The sequence below is a fragment of the Pristiophorus japonicus genome, chromosome 3 (genome assembly GCF_044704955.1).
Source record: "Pristiophorus japonicus isolate sPriJap1 chromosome 3, sPriJap1.hap1, whole genome shotgun sequence".
NCBI classification, from domain to species: domain Eukaryota; kingdom Metazoa; phylum Chordata; class Chondrichthyes; family Pristiophoridae; genus Pristiophorus; species Pristiophorus japonicus.
Window position 1 is genome coordinate 68653397 of NC_091979.1, and position 19219 is coordinate 68672615.

Here is a 19219-nt window from a genome sequence, read left to right on the forward strand (position 1 = left end):
CTCTCGTCGATCCCTCCTAAAGATTTACCTTTGTGTGAGGGATTGTTCCTTCTGGTCATTGACAGGGGGCCTCCTGCCAGCTGAATTTAACAGCTGGGTAGTTGTTTACTGCCAACTTCTGGCCGGTTTTGGTTGGGAAGTTGGACAGTGACATGCAATGCTGTCCGCGTCGGACTGTGTGCTAGGCTGCATTCCTGCCCAGGAATTAAAATCATCTCGACTGAGTTTACATTTTAAAATAAATACATTGGGGTGGAATTCAACTTCAGTGCAGGCGCTGAACAGGCGGTAATGGATTGGCTACTTGTTATGCACCTCGCTCGAAACCCGGCCGGGGTATATAATGGGAGGCCGATTCACTACCGCACATTTTGTGTCCCGTCGAAGTTGAACTTCACCCCCCATTTACTGTGAAATGTGTAATTATTTAACACAATCAATCATGCTCTTGCTCCAAATCTAGTGTATTTATTGTAAAGCATTTGCTTCATGCGTTCTTTGCTTAAGATCAGGGTGCCCAAAGATCAGGGGTGTGGGACTGAAGTGCAACCAGAATTTGAGGGGCAGCCCCTTCAAATAATGGAAGAGGGGCTGCAACCTCACACACTCCAGAAAAACATGGAACATGGACTCTTCCAGACCGCAGAAATTGCAGACGGCCTGGGAGTCCGTGAACCGACTTAAAAACTCATTGCACGGGACTGCTCTGTGCAACACCCTCCAGGCCAAGTCCCCAATAGATAGAGAGAGGACTCCCGCGTAGAGTGCACTCCATTGGTGACCCCCGCCTCCTCCGGACAGCAAGATGGTGCGCCATGGTGTGTCCAGATAGCAGACGAGGATGGCAAGGTGGCGAGTATGCAAGAGCAGCCCGTACAGGAAACCCCTCTGCGTAGAACTGAAAGGCAATGAGGGGATTTCCCCGAGGAGGCTCAAGTTGTGTTCCCGAGGGAGGTTTCGGGGCTTGGCGTCGATGAGGAATTCCATCCGGACAGGGGTCAGTTCGGACGGCATCTCCCCACGTGCCTGAGCCTCCTCGACACACCTGATGGAGTCAAGGCCCAGTGCTGTTTTTAGCGACTCGATGGCATTGGCCGCGCGGCGGACGTCGGCCCAATTTAGGCGCCATGCCAGCACGTCTGCCGCCATCCAGCCCGCTCCTCCACCAGCCACCTAAAACCTTGGTCGTGGAGGTACGGATTCCCGAGCAGCGCCTCCTGCAGGACAGCCGCCACTCCAGCCGGTGGAGAGTTGCGCTTGGTGGCGACTCTGTTCTAGACCCTGATAAGTTCCTGGTAAAAGACAGGCAGCCCCTGGACGGCGGTCCTGACGCCCCCCCCAAGCTCACAAACAGGAGCAGGTTGTCATAATTGAGGCTGTACTGCTGGCGGAAGAAATACGTCGCCAGCGCATGCCACCTAGGAGGGGGCTCAACGTAGAAGTATCTCTGCAGGGTCTGAAGATGGAAAGTCGCAAGCTGGGTGCTGACGCACACCAATGCCTGACCGCCCTCCCTAAGCGGGAGACTCAAGACCGCGGCAGAGACCCACTGCTTCCTGTTGTTCCAGAAGTCGTCCACCAGCTTCTTCTGTATCTTGGCGACAAACACAGGGGGAGGGGTCAAAGTGACCAGCCGGTACCACAGCATAGCAGCCACCAGCTGGTTTATGACTAGCGCTCGACCCCTGTAGGACAGCACTCGGAGCAGTCCTGTCCAGCGCCCTAGGCGAGTGATGACTTTGGCCTCCAGCTCCTGTCAGTTCGCCGGCCAGGTTTCCTCGTCAGGGCTAAGGTAGACTCCCAGTTAGAGGAGATGGGTCGCGCTCCAGACAAAAGGCCTGAGCTCCTCCGGCAGGGAGTCCACCTGCCACTGACCCATCAGGAGTCCGGAACATTTCTCCCAGTTGATCCTGGCGGAGGATGTGGCTGAATAAATCTCCTGGCACTCACGCATCCTCCGCAGGTCAACGGGATCCTCGACCATGAGGAGCACGTCATCGGCGTAAGCCGAGAGAACGACCTCCACGCCCGGCCCTTGCAGAGCCAGTCCCATCAACCTCTTCCATAAGAGGCGCAGGAAAGGGTCCATGCAGGTGGCATATAACTGGCCGGACATGGGGCATCCCGGGCACACCCCTCTCCCAAAGCGAAGGGCTGCCATCAAAGATCCGTTAACCTTAATCAGACACTCCGCGGCGGCGTACAAAAGTCGGATCCGAGCGACGAAATGTGTCCCGAACCCGAATGTGCGCAGAGTTCCGAACAGATACTCATGATCCACCCTGTCAAATGCCTTCTCCTGGTCTAGGGAAAGGAAGGCGACCGACAAACCAGCCTCCTGGGAATGGTGGACCAGGTCCCGGATCAGATGAATGTTATCGTGGATAGTCCGCCCCGGGACCGTGTAGGACTGGTCGGGGTGGATCATGTGGTCCAGCACGACGCCAAGGCGAGCAGACATCACCCTGGCAAAAATTTTGTAATCCGTGCTGAGGAGGGAGACCGGGCGTCAGTTCTTTAGTAGGCGGAGATTGCCTTTCTTGGGCAGCAGGACGATGACTGCCCTGCGCCAAGAGAGGGGCATCTCCCCGGTCGTTAGACTTTACCTCAGGACCTGTGCGTATTCGCCCCCCCAAGATGTCCCAGAGCACCCTGTGGAACTCCACGGTCAGCCCGTCCAGCCCTGGGGACTTTCCCCTCGAGAGCTGGTTGAGGGCACCGGTCAGCTCCGCCAGACTTAGCGGAGCATCCAGATTTTCAGCGCCCTCCGGGCTGACCTTCAGCAAGTCCTCCCACAAAACTCTACACACTTCCTCGCTGGACAGATCTAGAGAGAACAGAGCCCCGTAATAGTCTTGGGTCCTGTTGCTGTTGCCCTCTGGATCAGAGACCAGAGTTCCGTCGTGGGCCAGCAGCGTCAAGAGCTGCTTACGGACACCCTGTCTTTTTTCCAGCGAGTAGAAGAAGAAGGGGAAGCCGTGCTCCAGGTCCCGGAAGAACCGGATCCGCGACCTCACGAATGCGCCTCGGGACCCGACGAGCTGCAGGTTCTTGAGCGCGGCCTTCTTCACTTCATACATCGTCTGCAGGGCTGGGTCCTCGACGACTTGACCGAGACAGGATTCCATGTCGAGCACCTCCTTCTCCAGGCGCCGCACCCTGCCCTCCTGCCTCTTGGTCGACCCCTTCGCGTACTGTTGACAGAAGAGACGGAATTGAGCTTTGCCCACGTCCCACCATAACCTCAAGGAGGGGAAGCCCCCCCTGCTTCCTTCTCCAGTCGGCCCAGAAGCGACGGAACGAATCCCGGAACCGCTCGTCCTCCAGCAGCACGTTGTTAAAATGCCAGTACCCGGACCCCGTCCTCGCGCGAAGCGAGCTTCGCCCACACCAGGTGGTGGTCTGAGCAAGGCGCCGGCCGCATGGAAGCCTCCTGAACGCAGGAGACGTACGCCTGAGACACGTAAAGGCGGTCGATTCTGGACCATCCTCTTCAGGCTTCACCCAAGTAAAGGCGCTGGAGTCGGGGTGGAGATTTCGCCAGACGTCCACCAAGTCAAAGGACCCGACCAGATCCCTCAACTTCTCTATCGTCATCATGCTCTGCGGAGCACCCGAGCGGTCCCTCGCCTCGAGGGTGCAGTTAAAATCCCCCCGAGGACAATGCAGTTGCCAATGTCGATGGAGCCTAGAAGAGTGGACACTTTTTCGAAGAAGCACACTTGCTGCGGGCCGGGCTGGGGGGTGTAGACGTTCACGAGATGGAACGGGCAAAAAGTCCTGGAGTTCCTTGGCAGGAATGAGGGGGGATTCAGCGGTGGGCACGAGGAGATCCATTGCCTCACTGGCGATGGACTCTGAATCCTCTCTCATGCCTACCACCGGGTCCCTGTCCTCCTCTGGGTGGTCGCCACCAGCATCCGGTCCATCGACTGCAAGGGGTACGGTGAACGGCCCAGCCGCACCATCCGGCCCTACCTCTGCCATGATTCCACCCACCAGATCGTCGGCAGAGGAGTCCCCCCGGGCTCCCCCTCCACGTCAGGCACCGGGGAGCACGGAGAGACTAGGCTGAAAAGCAGCTCCAGGTCCTCCAAGTCTCCCGGCTCCAGCGTCAGACGATGATTGGGTTCCTCACCCTCCGACCCAGCGGATGGGGGTTCATGAAAGTTGTTACATTTTTCTGCCAGGTTGAGCAGATCCCAGGGGATGTCAATAATTGGCTGGGCAGGCTTGGATTCGGCCTCAGCGGCCTCGCCCGTCTCAGTCCCCGGGACGCTCGACCCGGCGGCAATACATTCTTTTTGCAGCCCCGCGCCCCCGCAACAGGCAGGTCTTTTTCCCCCTCCCCGGGAGGCTCAGGCTTGGCAACCTTGAATGTCTCGCCCTCCCGAGGGACAGACTCCCCCCGCCTTCAGCGGCATTGGGAGCGCTGGTGGGGGACGCTGTATACGCGCTAGGCACCAACTCCTCCACGGAGGTATCTTGTTCATCCTCCGCTTCCTTGGAGTGGTGCCTCCTTTTTTGTCCGGGGAGACACGGAGGCAGAGAGACCTCCATGTCTGCCGAGGCCTCCGGCTCTGCATCCCTCCTCCGGTATTTTGTTCCCGCACCCAGGCCCGACCGCAGGTGTCAAACTCTCTGCAGAAGCAGACATGGTCAAGGGCACGGGCTCGGGATACCCCGGCGCTTGCCGGTGACGGGTTGGTCGAGCGCAGTGATGGGGCTGTCTGGCCCACTGAGGGGATTTGCCTGAAGGTGTTTTGTTTTCCTCCACGCCTTCCTTCCGACCGGACGCTCTCCCTCCCCCCCCCCGCCGGAGGCCGTGATGACATTGGTCCCCGACGATTCCCAAGCATCCACGGCTCCCGACGCGCGGACGGTGACGGGGGGGGGGGGAGGAGTGGCAGCAGCACCAGCCTTGGCCACCTTTGCTGTTTTAGCGGCCTTGGAGGCGGGGCAGTTTTTGCGGATGTGCCTCACCTCCTTACAGGCGTGGCACCGCACGCCGTCCAATGCCCAGAAGACGCAGTAGGCAGTCCCCTCTTGGACCATGTTAAAAGATCCTTCTGTTACCTCCTTCCGGGCCAGCTGGATGAAAAGCTGGCACCAGAAGGAGAACACATGACGGAGGCTGGCCTCCCTGAAGCCGAGCAGTATCGGCGTTATCCCCGACCGTACCATCCCCAGTTGACGAAGGTGGGGGAGGAGGAGCTCACTGGGAACAAAGGGTGAGACGTTGGAGATCACAAGTCTCTGCGCGGTGGCCTCGAGAGGATCCACCAGCAGGAAAGTCCTGCCCACCGTGAGCCCCTTTTCAAGAGCTAGGGACACCGCCCGCTCCGACCCCAAGAAGAACACAGCCTTGCTGGACATTTTGGAGGCGGCGACAATGGCCGAGGGGCCGACTACCCCAGCAATTGCCCTCCCGCACTCCTCAATGCTCATGTTGTGGTGAGTGTAGCTCTTGACCCCGCTCTTTTTCGTTAGAAGTCTAAAAGGTGGCAGGGCAGCAGGAGGCGCCGTGGATGCCATGTGCGCGTAAGTTTTGGTTGGCCCTGCCACCGGCGAAGATGTACTCGCCATGTCAGGGTCCCTTTAAGGGCTACACTCACCCCAATGTCTCAGGCCTAAAGGACTTAATTGGCCTCCTTGATGAGCATAGGGAGATTTTAAAAAGTGAGGCACACCTCTCCCCTGATTAACGATTGGGGAGGGGCCTTTTTCTCTCTGCTCAGTTGTCTTAATTACTTTTTAATTGTATTTTTATGAAAGAGGAGAGAGAGAGGGAAAAGAGAGAAGGGTTGGGAAAGAAGGAAGCTGAGAGCAGGTCACCCCTCACAGCGTTGGGTGCGTGCTTGCAGGGATGCACTCCCCGGATGACAAAGTCTTTATATTCTTCTGGCGGGGGGAGAAGATGTCTTCAGCCGGGATAGCTGGAACTACCCAGGCACAGTCCTCCTAACGATGTTAAATAATTGATAAATGAGTCTTCACCCAGGCAACTCCAGCTGTCCCGGGCCAGGCAATGGGGGAGGGGTGCTTTTAGTAGTGTGTGGGGCCTAGTTGTTAACAGGAACCCCCCACACACCCCCCACGATATTCCGGCCTTCTCTAATCTTCTTTCCTTCCCCCACCGACAAAACAAAGTCTGTTGTAGAGAGTGCACCAATACACCCACCTGTAGATGTTGCAGATGGCTCTCCCTCCTTCCACACAGATGATTTTTTTTAGGTTGATATTTTTTGTTTTTGTTCCTTTTCCCCTCTCTCCAACTCCTTGGCAGTAGCGTTGTAGAAGCTGCTCTCCTCCTCTCCCTCGAGGTGTTTTAACAGTAGACCCCTTCCTCCTCTTCCTGGGGACTCAGGCTTGCAGAGAGAATTGCAGGAGCTCCTCACTCCACAGTCTCTCGACTCCAAGTGAATAGGCCACGCCCACAACAGCTCGACAAACCTGTGAGCATACTCAAAGGTGCATACATTACACTGCTTCCCCATTTTTAGAAGCAAGGTATATATATAATATTTCAAAAGATTACTTATGATTACAAGTTTATACATTCGACTGCTGAGCCTGAGTATCCTGTGTAAGCAATTAGCTTCCTCCTGCTCTGACCTCCATTTCTTTGCAGTTGGCTGGCTATGCCCATTTTCTATCTTCTTATTTGACTCGGGAGATTATCTTGGGGAATTTCTGTTTTCAGTGCATGTAGCCCAGGATTTCTGATTTCTATATTCCTGTGTCCTCTTGAGTTTCCTTGGAACCTTTACATCTGTCCTTGTGTTAGCTTTCTTCCTAAGATCTTGATATTCCCAATATCCTGTCGAGATGGTTTGCGTTTCCTCATTGATGTTCTCAACTGAACTCCAACTTCACCTTCCCTCCGGTCCATGCAAATTCGCAAATTGCATGGACCGAAATTGCAGCCCATTATCTGACACCATTTCTTCAGGCAGGCCATGGCAGGCAAAAATATCCTGATAATCATCCAATGTACGCTCTGTAGTCATAGATGGCCTCATTTGACCTACCTCCAGCCATTTTGAATGGCTATTGATTAGAACCAGAAAATTATCGCTGCACCTTCTCGCAAAAATAAAAAAGTATTCTTTGGAATGGTTTCATTGGCCATGTCCATGTTTGCAGCAGCGTTTTAGCTGGCATGGTCCTGCAGTCTTGACAGATAGTACACTTACTTATTTACTTATACTTCTAAGTCTTTATCCAACCCAGGCCAATAAACAAAACTTTGGGCCTACGATGCCAGCATACTCACGGTGAAGTTACATCAAAACTTTGGCCCGTAGTGCACTGGGAATGATTACTCTGAGGCCCCATTTTAGACATCCCTGCTCACATGATAATTCATACTGATGATGATAAAAGGGCTTTATCCTCTCATCTAAATGCTTCTGATCATCAGACCACCCTCACAGGGTGTGCTCATAGGCCCGCTGTAACGTGGCATCTTTCTGTGTGCGCTCTGCAATAACAGGCGGTGACTGGAAAGTCCTCATCAACGACATCTAGAGTGAAGATTGACTGTTTGTGGCCGATTTCAAAATCTTCATGAGGCAACCTTGAAAGGGCATCCGCCACTGCATTCTGCTTCGACGTGAGATACTCGATTTTGTAATTGTACTGAGACAATCAAATAGCCCATCTTTACATCCTGGAATCCATCATTGATGGAATTGCCGCCTTTGGGCCTAGACTAGCTAGTAAAGGTTTGTGATCGGTTATTAGTGTGAATTGGCATCCCAAAAGAAACTGGTGAAACTTTTTAATACCAAATATAATCGGCAAAGCCTCTGTTATGTTCAGAATAAATCCACAGGACTGTATTGCAAGCTCAAACTGTTGTGACCTTGGTCTCTTTATTTCAGACTCTAGAGTGAGGAAGCAGCATGGTGAATCACCTTTTATACCTGCTTGCCCCAGGGTGCACAGGTGACCCTTAGGTCTCCCACAGGTGTGCCCCCTAGTGGCAAGTCTTACATTTTGGTAATGTTTACATACATACATACATACATACATAACAGCCTCTGTCTCAATCTGAGCATAATTTTGTTCGCTTTTGTTGAGCGTACGTGATGCAAAGGCAACTGTTTTTTCCTGCCCATCATTCATAACATGGCTGATCACTGCTCCCACACCATACCCAGAGTCATCACATGCTAGTCTTAGTTCACATGTCAGATTATAATGGACGAGACGAGCACTACTGCTCAAGCGTCGCTTGCATGTGTCGAATGCATTCTGTTGCTCTTTGTCCCACATCCAGCGCACATCTTCACATCTTTCTTTCCTAAATAATGGGGTGGTGCGAGCAACCTTGCTAGTCCAGGAAGAAAATGAGGATAATATCGGACCGTGCCTAAAAAGGATCGTAATTCAGTAACATTTTTCAGTTCTGGAGCCATCATGATGGCTTGCATTTTCTCCTTAACTGGTTGGAGACCATTTTCATCAACCCACAATCCTAGATAAACCACCTCACACTGTATGAATGCACATTTACTTCTCTTCAGCTTCAGATTATGGTCATTGAACCATCTGAATACTTCTAAGATTTCCAGGTTTTCCTTCTCTGTGCCGGTGGCTATCAACACATCATCTTGATTGCACAAACAGTGATTCATTCCCTGTAAGATCTGATCCATGGTAGCCTGAAATATCTTTGGTGAGGACTTGATACCATAGGGCAACTTATTGTGTGAATATAAACCTTTGTGTGTGTTGACTGTCAGATTCTGCTGACTATCCTTGTCAATGTGGAGTTGAGCATCAGCGTGGGAGAGATCGAGTTTTGTGAAGACTTTGGCTCCTGCCTGTTCTGCATACAGGTCCTGTGATGTCGGTAACGAGTACTATTTATCAGCAACTGCTCGATTATGAATAATTTTATAATCCCCACAGAGCTATACCATTTTGTCTGCCTTCGGAACCACAATTAATGGGGTGGCCCAGTCACTCCCATCAGTCTTCACTAAAATTCATTTTTCTCCCAACTTATCAAGCTCTCGCTCAACCTGCGATTTTAATGCATATGGTACCGGCCTTGGTCTCCAAAAAATAGGTTTGACATCCGACCTAATCCAAACATGTGCATTGTATCTCTTAATGCCCTCGGATGAGTCCTCAAATATGTTAGCACATTTCTCCAGTAGGGTATCTAGCCGAGACTTAACCATTTCTGTACTAATCCAAACAAAGCACTCTTAGCCAATCTTTCCCATAAGTGTCGGCTGATTGATGTATTTTGTATAATAATAGGTAATCTTGCTTGTTTTCCTTGGCATTGTATTATATACTCCATTTGTTCAGGCGAATGCAGTTTTTCCCCTGAATAGGTAGTGTCTTCAGCTCTGCTGAGCTCGCTTTTAGTGGTATGCTCCTGAAATTCTTGCAAAACACATCCTGACTCATTATTGAGCAATCAGCTGCTGTATCTATTGTCATATTTGTTGTATATGCATGCCTGTTTACTGTGTAATGTCTGTAACACTGTTATGCAACACTGAATGTACCCTTACACTGTACACACCTTACTTGTACACCAGAGGGTGCTGTTGCTGGAGACCTAAGGGCTACCTGCACACTGCAGGTAACCCAGTATAAAAAAGGAGCTCACAGCTTGTTGACCGGACTCGAGGAGCTACAAATAAAGGACTACAGGTCTACACAGTTTAAGTATCATACCCTGCCTCGTGGAGTCATTACTAAAAGATGCCTACATACTCAACAATATTAATCCATCAATTATTAATCAACACTAACGTTCTGATATCCTGACATAAGGAATGTACTGCCTTGCCTTTCACTGCATATACACCAAAACCTACACTGTTCTGATCGGTTTCCACCCAGTGAAGTCTTTGATTATTGTTGGGCCTGTCCTTGGATTTACATGCGGCTGTAATGTGTCCCCTTATTTGGCACCGGTAGCATCTTGCCCACTTGCACCAACACTGTTATGCGGTATGGTTGCCATTACACCCATGACACCTATTCTTCTTGGTTTCATAACTCTCCCTCCGATTACTGTTCACCCTCTTCTGCGTTTCTACAGCCCCGGTGACTGAACTGCTACTACCGGTAACGGCTGAAATTCCTTCATATTTTTCTCTGCCATCTCCATGAAGGTGGCTATCTTGCAAGATTTCAAAAAAGATCATCCATATCTAACAATTTTGATTGGATGCATTCATCCGTTAGTCCACATAAAATTTATCTCGAAGTGCCCCATCTAGTAATCCTCCAAAATTGCAGTGTAGAGATAATTTTCTTAAGGCAACAGTGTATTCACTGATGGTTTCATCAGGTATTTGGTTTCTCATTGCGAACATATATCTCTCAACTATTTCTAAAAGCTATGGATCAAAATAATTCTCTAATATCTGTAGTATGTCTGAGAATGAAGCATCCTTAACCTTTCTCGGGGTTAACAAATTCACTAAGATACCATCATTTTCTGCAAAAGTCATGACTGACAAAATAGCTTTCACCTTCTTGTGCACTGTTTGATTCCTTATTGGTGAATTTGCCACACCTGCTAGGACTTCATTGACATCATTAGCTCTAAAAACATATTTGCAATCTTTCACTGTAAGATCTAAACAATTTCTTATTCTTGTCAAAGGCTCTCAAATTACTGACATAACTTATTGTCACATCCATAATGCATCTTAGCTTAATAGCCATTAATCACTCAATAATCCTGAATTGCTTTTCAATGACTCTAAATGGCTTTCCACAAGCTCTTTTCGTCAGTTTAACACTGTTCAGTGCTCACAAAAAAAAATGGTACTGTTAGTCTCATTTGGGAATAATGCTGTCGATATATCTCCTTGCTGTGCTCCACTTGCATTTGCCTTCTCATAAATGGAAATTCCACCAAAAAGTTCTTCTTGAAGAAACTCCCATCTTTGTTGCCATTTTGTAATGTATTTGCTTCATGGGTTCTTTGCTTAAGAATTCATAACAACACATTGCTATTAAGAACGAGTTGGTTTATTAGCAAAGTTTTAACAATCACACTACACATTAGCAGTTCATCCACCGGGCTCACAACCACCTGCCTCATCATGTATTCCCTGAACCCAACTGGCTGGGTTTTATTGAGGCTTGTGAACATCACGTGACTAGCTAAACCACTCCCACCTTATAGCTCTACACTATTTTTGGTTGAAACTATAAATTAAGTGTCTCCTTATTAAAGGGGTACTAAAACCAAGAAATTTAATCAAATTAAACTTTTAACATTGAAGAATCAAATTAAAATTTGGTTGCCGGGGGTGATGATGCACTCCAGTCCCTCCAGTGCCCACCTCTCGCTTAACAGCTCACAACCATTTTAAGATGATCTGTAAATCAAATGCCCCCTGGTTAAAGGGGGGCACTAAAACTGACACAATTAAACAAATTAAACTTTGGACCGTCAACTTGTTCAAATTAAAATTTGATTGCCGGGGGTGATGATGCACTCCAGTCCCTTCGGTGCCAACCTCTCGCTTAACAGCTCTACAACTAATTTAGTTGTGAACATTAAACAAGTGCCCCCTGATTAAAGGGGGGTCACACTCCAAAAACTTTTCAAGTGCCCCCTTGTTTTTTTTTTTGAGTGCATCAAAAACACAAAATATACAAGTGCCCCCTGGCTAAAGGGGGGTGGGGGCACTAAAACCGACAAACATGGACAAATTAAACTTTAAGCATTAAGGATCAAATTGAAATTTGGTTGCCGTGGGTGATAATGCACTTCAGTCCCTTCGGTTCCCACCTCTCGCTCAACAGCTCTACAACTATTTTGAGTTGTATCAGTAATCAAGTGCCCCTCTAATTAAAGGGGAGGGGGGCACGCTCCAAAAATTTTTCACGTGCCCCCTTGTTTTTTGGGGGGGCACTAAAAACACAAATTATACAAGTGCCCCCTGGCTAAAATGGGGGGGGGGGGTGTGCACTAAAACCGACAAATTAAACCTTGGACATGGTTCAAATTAAAATTTGGTTGCTGGGGGTGATGATGCACTCCAGTCCCTCCGGTGCCCACCTCTTGATTAACAGCTCTACAAACCTGCTTTGCTGTTATTTTGAAAGGAATAGCAAACATTAAATGTGGCTAGTTAATAGGGAAAATTGGATTGGTATCAAGCAGGAAGTTGTTTTTTGACTAGCATTCTAACTTCCAGTCAAAAACATTTATAATTGATTTTAAAAAAAAAAGGTTACCCAAGCCTTGTTACTTCTCTGCAAAAGGTTTCCCCATCACTTACTATCAATACCATAGCTGCTCTGTGAATGCTCATATTTGTGTGGTGGAAGTATTATTTTGTTTTAAGCTGTGTTTTCATCAGCGTGTGGATTTTCACAGACTACATGTGTAGAATGAGTGGTGCATCAGCATTAAAAATAAACGTCAATACTGTTTCTGTACAGATTAGACCAGTCATGGTGGTGCCACATCATCAGTGCTTGGTACTAAGATTGCCTTAATCAGCACTATGGACATTACAGCTATGGACATTATCCATTGACAGCTGCTGAAAAATGTGCATGTACAGATTTCAGCTGAGGACATGATTAGACTTGTATAAACCTACAAAAAGAAAGGTTCTCCCTGGAACAGATCTTGAATGTTGAAATGTCGCATGATGCAAAATTCATGGCAGCTCCCAGATTACTTGGCATTATCATGGAGGATGTTCAGGCTGGCATTAAATGTTATCTGCACATTGATTTTTCTATTTTTGCTTGACTTTGCATCGCCTGAATGAGCATATGTGTGCATTTCAATGCTGCCATGTGCTCTTGGAAAACTGTCAATAATCAAAACAAGAAGTCTTGTTGCCTGAATCTCTGCTGCTGCAGTTTGGTGCCAAAATGTACTAAGCAAAGCTTCAGTGACTTTTTCTGAGGCACTAAGGAAAGGTTTATTCTTGTACAGCCACAGTGGCAGTTTGAAAGAACACTGAAGCATAAAAAGTCAGGGCCGTGGCCACTTGATGTGCCACAGTTGGGCTGTGCTCGCAGTGGATTGTCCCCCAGCTCGGTGCCACAAAATGGAACTCGGCATTTGCATGCACTGGTCTGCAGTCCTATCCAGGTAGTTACTCCCAAGGCGTTGGATGCATTCCTGCTGGTGTCTGTTGTCGGGGCTGTAAGGATTCTGTTCTCTCGCAGCCTTCTGCCTTTTGCACATATGCAGAAATTTAAGCAAATGTTTGCATTGCTGCACTTTTCTTATTCTTACTCCTTTTTTAAAGTAAGAACAAACAAAGACCACAGTATTTACATAGAAATGGGTGGAAACAGTAATGCAACAAACTGGTCTTAATAAGTTTGAAATTGGTAAACAACCTTACTAAAGATTTTAGCTTAACTGTGGAGCTGAGGGAGAAATTGAACTTCTGTCTGAAGCAGCATTTTTTTTCCACCAACTCAATTGTTTTATGTTCTCCACCAGATTTAATGCCCATGGCAGTGGGTTAATATTGGGCCAAAAAAGAAAGTGGAGAAATTAGCCCTGGTCTTAATCAGCAATCTGGGCGGTGTTCCTCATGGTTTGCAGTCCAAAAATTTATGGTCTGATAAAGAATCTACTCCTGCCTGTGAGTCCAACAGATGAGATATGTGAAGAATTGTGTACACTGATACAGGAACACCTTAAGCCAGACGAAGGCATCATCATCTCGAGATACAGATTTAACACGCACATTCGCTCAGAGGGCCAGAATGCGGCGGAATTCGTTGCCGGTCTAAGACGTCTAGCGGGACCGTGTAAGTTTGGGGCTGTGTTGGCAGACATGCCGCGGGACTTCTTTGTAATCGGTATCAACCATGAGGTGATCCTGCGTAAACTACTGGCGGTGGAGATGTTGGACTTGAACAGGGCCAACACGATCGCTCAGTCATGCATGACGACGGATAGAAGTCTAAAGCAGATATCAGTGAAAAATCGAAACTCGGCAAGTACTGTAAATATGATTGATTCGGCGTTCGGCAGAGCGGCACATGGCAGGGCCTACCCGATTGCGTAAGCAAAACCTGTGGCTGCCCAAAGTCCGCCAGTGGGAATGCATCCGATTTCTCTGTGTTAGCATTGTGGGGGAAATCAGCGGCACCACTAGTACCGATTTAAGCAATATATTTGCAAAGGCTGTCTGAGAGTGGGGCATCTCCAGCGCAAGTGTCCACAGATGAGCAAGCGTGCTGCAACGCACCACGTGGAAGATGATGGTGAGACTTGCGCGGATCCTGATACACAATCCGAGATTCCAGAGGAGGAAGTATATGGACTGTACTCGTTCCTAACTAAGAGCAAACCGATAATGATCAACGTGAAATTTAATGGGGTGCCGGTATTGATGGAACTGGGCATGGGGGCGAGTCAATCGATAATGAGCCAGAGGGCATTCAACAAGCTGTGGGATACTAAGGCTGTGAGGCCCATGCTGAGTCCAGTCAATGCCAAGTTGTGCATGTACAAACACCAAAGAACTCGTAACGGTGAATGGCAGTGCCACAATTAAAGTGTCATATGAAGTTGCAGTTCATGAGTTACCGCTATGGATTGTCCCAGGCAATGGCCCAACGCTGTTCGGCAGGAACTAGCTTGAAAAAAAATCAGATGCGATTGGAACGACATCAAGGCGTTGTCGACGGAGAAAGATACATGTGCCCAAGTACTGAGCAAGTTCCCCTCGCTGTTCGAACCAGGCATCGGCAACTTCACGGGAGCCAAGGTGCAGATCCATGTGGACTCTGATGCAAGACCCGTCCATCATAAAGCTCAGGCAGTTCCATATATGATGAGGGAGAAGGTTGAAATCGAACCGGACAGACTCCAGCGTGAAGGGATCATATCACAGGTTGAATTTAATGAATGGGCCAGCCCCATTGTTCCTGTGCTGAAAGGTGATGGCACAGTCAGAATCTGTGGAGACTACAAGGCTACAATCAACAGGGTTTCGAAACAGGATCAGTACCCGTTACCGAAGGTTGATGACTTGTTTACAACGTTAGCCAGGGGGAAGTCATTCACCAAACTGGATTTGATGTCGGCCTACATGACACAGCAGCTGGTCGAAATGTCAAAGAGACTTATGTGTATTAACACGCACAAAGGACTGTTTATTTATCACAGGTGCCCTTTTGGAATTTGCTCGGCTGCAGCAATATTTCAAAGGAATGTGGAGAGTCTACTGAAGTCCGTTCCCAGAACCGTTGTGTTCCAAGATGACATCCTGATCACAGGTCGTGACTCCGAGGAACATCTGCACAACCTAGAAGAGGTTCTATATCATCTAGGCAAAGTGGGACTCAGACTGAAATGCTCAGAGTGCGCCGTCTTGGCACCACAGGTCATAGAAAACATAGAAAACATAGAAAATAGGTGCAGGAGTAGGCCATTCGGCCCTTCTAGCCTGCACCGCCATTCAATGAGTTCATGGCTGAACATTCAACTTCAGTACCCCATTCCTGCTTTCTCGCCATACCCCTTGATCCCCCTAGCAGTAAGGACCTCATCTAACTCCTTTTTGAATATATTTAGTGAATTGGCCTCAACAACTTTCTGTGGTAGAGAATTCCACAGGTTCACCACTCTCTGGGTGAAGAAGTTCCTCCGCATCTCGGTCCTAAATGACTTACCCCTTATCCTTAGACTGTGACCCCTGGTTCTGGACTTCCCCAACATTGGGAACATTCTTCCTGCATCTAACCTGTCTAACCCCGTCAGAATTTTATATGTTTCTATGAGGTCCCCTCTCATTCTTCTGAACTCCAGTGAATACAAGCCCAGTTGATCCAGTCTTTCTTGATAGGTCAGTCCCGCCATCCCGGGAATCAGTCTGGTGAACCTTCGCTGCACTCCCTCAATAGCAAGAATGTCCTTCCTCAGGTTAGGAGACCAAAACTGTACACAATACTCCAGGTGTGGCCTCACCAATGCCCTGTACAACTGTAGCAACACCTCCCTGCCCCTGTACTCAAATCCCCTTGCTATGAAGGCCAACATGCCATTTGCTTTCTTAACCGCCTGCTGCACCTGCATGCCAACCTTCAATGACTGATGTACCATGACACCCAGGTCTCTTTGCACCTCCCCTTTTCCTAATCTGTCACCATTCAGATAATAGTCTGTCTCTCTGTTTTTAACACCAAAGTGGATAACCTCACATTTATCCACATTATACTTCATCTGCCATGCATTTGCCCACTCACCTAACCTATCCAAGTCGCTCTGCAGCCTCACAGCATCCTCCTCGCAGCTCACACTGCCACCCAACTTAGTGTCATCCGCAAATTTGGAGATACTACATTTAATCCCCTCATCTAAATCATTAATGTACAGTGTAAACAGCTGGGGCCCCAGCACAGAACCTTGCGGTACCCCACTAGTCACTGCCTGCCATTCTGAAAAGTACCCATTTACTCCTACTCTTTGCTTCCTGTCTGACAACCAGTTCTCAATCCATGTCAGTACACTACCCCCAATCCCATGTGCTCTAACTTTGCACATCAATCTCTTGTGTGGGACCTTGTCGAACGCCTTCTGAAAGTCCAAATATACTACATCAACTGGTTCTCCCTTATCCACTCTACTGGAAACATCCTCAAAAAATTCCAGAAGATTTGTCAAGCATGATTTCCCTTTCACAAATCCATGCTGACTTGGACCTATCATGTCACCTCTTTCCAAATGCACTGCTATGACATCCTTAATAATTGATTCCATCATTTTACCCACTACCGATGTCAGGCTGACCGGTCTATAATTCCCTGTTTTCTCTCTCCCTCCTTTTTTAAAAAGTGGGGTTACATTGGCTACCCTCCACTCCATAGGAACTGATCCAGAGTCAATGGAATGTTGGAAAATGACTGTCAACGCATCCACTATTCCCAAGGCCACCTCCTTAAGTACTCTGGGATGCAGTCCATCAGGCCCTGGGGATTTATCGGCCTTCAATCCCATCAATTTCCCCAACACAATTTCCCGGCTAATAAGGATTTCCCTCAGTTCCTCCTCCTTACTAGACCCCCCGACCCCTTTTATAACCGGAAGGTTGTTCGTGTCCTCCTTCGTGAATACCGAACCAAAGTACTTGTTCAATTGGTCCGCCATTTCTTTGTTCCCCGTTATGACTTCCCCTGATTCTGACTGCAGGGGACCTACATTTGTCTTTACTAACCTTTTTCTCTTTACATATCTATAGAAACTTTTGCAATCCGTCTTAATGTTCCCTGCAAGCTTCTTCTCATACTCCATTTTCCTTGCCCTAATCAAACCCTTTGTCCTCCTCTGCTGAGTTCTAAATTTCTCCCAGTCCCCAGGTTCGCTGCTATTTCTGGCCAATTTGTATGCCACTTCCTTGGCTTTAATTCCTGGGGAGGAAAATTGCTGCCGACGACATCAGGCCCACGGACACGAAAACCAAGATCATCAAGAATGCACCAAGCCGCAGAATGTGACGGAGCTGCATTCATTCCTGGGTCTACTCAACTACTTTGGTAACTTCCAACCTAAATTGAGCACCTTATTAGAACCACTGCACATGCTGCTAAGAAAAGATGACAACTGGGTGTAGGGTGCATCTCAAAACAGAGCTTTTGAGAAAGCCACTAATCTGCTTTGCTCTAACAAGCTGCTGGTACATGATGACAAATGCAAACGTTTAGTATAGACCTGTGATGCTTCATCATATGGAATAGGTTGCGTACTCCAAAAAAATTAATGAGTCGGGAAAACTTCAACCAGTCGCGTATGCTTCAAAAAGTTTGTCTAAAGCGGAAAGAGCCTACAGCATGGAAGAGAAAGAAGCCCTAACATAGAAACATAGAAAATAGGTGCAGGACTGGGCCATTTGGCCCTTCGAGCCAGCACCACCATTCAATAAGATCGTGGCTGATCATGCAACTTTAGTACCCCATTCCGGCTTTCTCTCCATACCCCTTGACCCCGTTAGCCACAAGGGTCACATCTAACTCCCTTTTGAATATATCTAACGAACTGACCTCAACAACTTTCTGTGGCAGAGAATTCCACAAGTTCACAATTCTCTGCGTGAAGAAGTTTCTCCTCATCTCGGTCCTAAATGGCTTACCCCTTATCCTTAGACTGTGACCCCTGGTTCTGGAACTCCCCAGCAATGGGAACATTCTTCCTGCCTCTAACCTGTCCAATCCCGTCCGAATTTTATATGTTTCTATGAGATCCCCTCTCATTCTTCTAAATTCCAGTGAATATTAGCCTAGTCGGTCCAGTCTTTCTTCATATGTCAGTCCTGACATCCCAGGAATCAATCTGGTGAACCTTCGCTGCACTCCCTCAATAGCAAGAATGTCCTTCTTCAGATTAGGAGATCAAAACTGTACACAATATTCAAGATGTGGCCTCACCAAGGCCCTGTACAACTGCAGTAAGACCTCCCTGCTCCTATACTCAAATTCTCTCGCTATGAAGGCCAACATGTCATTTGCCGCCTTCACCGCCTGCTGTCCCTGCATGCCAACTTTCAATGACTGATGAACCATGACACCCAGGTCTCATTGCACCTCCCCTTTTCCTAATCTGTCACCATTCAGATAATATTCTGCCGCTTTGTTTTTGCCACAAAGTGGATAACCTCACATTTATCTACATTATACAGCATCTGCCATGCATTTGCCCACTCACCTAACCTGTCCATGTCATCCTGCAGCTTCTTAGCATCCTCCTCACAGCTCACACTGCCACCCAGCTAAGTGTCATCTGCAAACTTGGAGATATTACACTCAATTCCTTTGTCCAAATCATTAATGTATATTGTAAATAGCTAGGGTCCCAGCCTGAGCCCTGCGGCACCCCACTAGTCACTGCCTGCCATTCTGAAAAGGACTCGTTTATTCCTACTCTTTGCTTCCTGTCTGCCAACAAGTTCTCTATCCACGTCAATGCATTACCCCCAATACCATGTGCTTTAATTTTGCACACTAATCTTTTGTGTGGGACCTTGTCAAAAGCCTTTTGAAAGTCCAAATACACCATATCCACTGGTTCTCCCTTGTCCACTCTACGAGTTACATCCTCAAAAAATTCTACAAGATTTGTCAAGCATGATTTCCTTTTCATAAATGCATGCTGACTTGGACCGATCCTGTCACTGCTTTCCAAATGCGCTGCTATTACATCTTTAATAATTGATTCCAACATTTTCCCCACTATCGATGTCAGGCTAAC

The 19219-nt window shown here is 48.2% G+C and overlaps 1 protein-coding gene across 3 annotated transcripts in view; it reads left to right on the forward strand.

The window, feature by feature from the left end:
* tmem163a (transmembrane protein 163a) overlaps window positions 1-19219 on the forward strand; it is a 324264-nt gene that overhangs the window by 105055 nt on the left and 199990 nt on the right. The window lies entirely within an intron of this gene.